Genomic DNA, 1,534 nt, shown 5'->3' with positions numbered 1-1,534 from the left:
GAGAATATAAATCTCAAATTATTGCTGAAAATGACAGATGCTGAGTTTTGTCTTAAGTAATGTCTACTGTATTGAGTGTATACAGCTAATATTTCTGATTTTGCTGTGCCTAAATTGCAGTTGTCACTTGTGGAATGTACACTAACCCTTTCCCAGTGTTTACTATATTGGTCGTAATTCTAACTTCTGTGTTGAATTGAATTCTACGTCAGTAATATGTCTTCACTTAAAATGGAAATGTTTTCTGTATTTCTTAATCTGGAAAAATAATTTTAGTATCATTTAAATGGTATCTCAGATTATGATTAGAGATATAATCTGTAGTCTCGTTGTAATTTGTGCCATCTGCGTAGGGATTCTTTAACATGTGCTGTCTGTATAGAATACCCACGTAAATACATTGTGGTGTTACTTATGTGCACAGAAAAAAAAAAGTTCGAACTGAATTGGTCTGTTGATGATGACTAGATTGGTGAAGTGTTTCTCTGTAATTCTAGAAATAATGCACATTCCTATACAGGTATTTCAGTATAACAGCAGTGTCCTATGTGATGCATTACTTCAAGTGAATTATAGTCCTATAGAACCAATAAAATTCTGTTTAATGAAAAAAATATTTACTCTGCTTCAGTCTTTGTTTTTTGTTGTTGTTTTTTGCCTTTTGGGTCACATCCGGCATTGCACAGGGGTTACTCCTGGCTCATGCACTCAGGAATTACTCCGGCAGTGCTTGGGGGACCATATGGGATGATGGGAATTGAACTCAGGTCGGCCGTGTGCAAGGCAAATAAATACCCTACCCGCTGTGCTACCGCTCCAGCTCCTCTGCTTCAGTCTTTGAAATCTTGAAACATTGCACTGTCCCTATTTCCATTTCTCAGTGACCTTTAAATGGGGGCCATATTGGACAATACAAAGTGGGGGTGAGCACTACCAGAGAGCCTGACAAATCAAAGAGTCTTAACTCAGAAGTCTATTTTCCACAATATCTTCCAACATTTAGGGTTTTTTCAGCATTTTGTAGTTGTGCTGTCTGTTCCAGATGGCCTTCGTGGTCCTTGAGGCAGGGAAATCAAGAATTCTGGGGCATTTCACAATGCATATTAGATTACTTAAGTACTGACCTAGAAATAGTCTACAGAGATGGGTGCCAGCTGGGTGCAAATATTTCAGGACACTTGGGGGAACTCACAGGGATTCTCAGGGGGTTAAAATTTTAAAGAAATACAGTAATATAAAGAATACTAGTAACCAGGACAGTGACTATTGTAATTGATAGGACCTGTCAATTACAATTAGTAAACTGATCTGTTAGATCATTTCTTTCAGCCTTGGAGCACTGTGGAGAAAATGATTGTGATAATAAAGATACCATAAACCTGAAAGTTGGGGAAGTTCCGGCTTAGAACTCACTTCCATTCTCTCCCATAGGCCAGAAATCAGCCACAATTTTGTGGCTAATTTTGGCTAATCTAACTGCAGAGCACTGTAGCACTGTTGTCCCGTTGTTCATCTATTTGCTCGAGCAGGCACC

Source organism: Sorex araneus, chromosome 1, assembly GCF_027595985.1.
Source record: "Sorex araneus isolate mSorAra2 chromosome 1, mSorAra2.pri, whole genome shotgun sequence".
NCBI lineage: Eukaryota > Metazoa > Chordata > Mammalia > Eulipotyphla > Soricidae > Sorex > Sorex araneus.
This window is presented reverse-complemented; position numbering follows the sequence as displayed.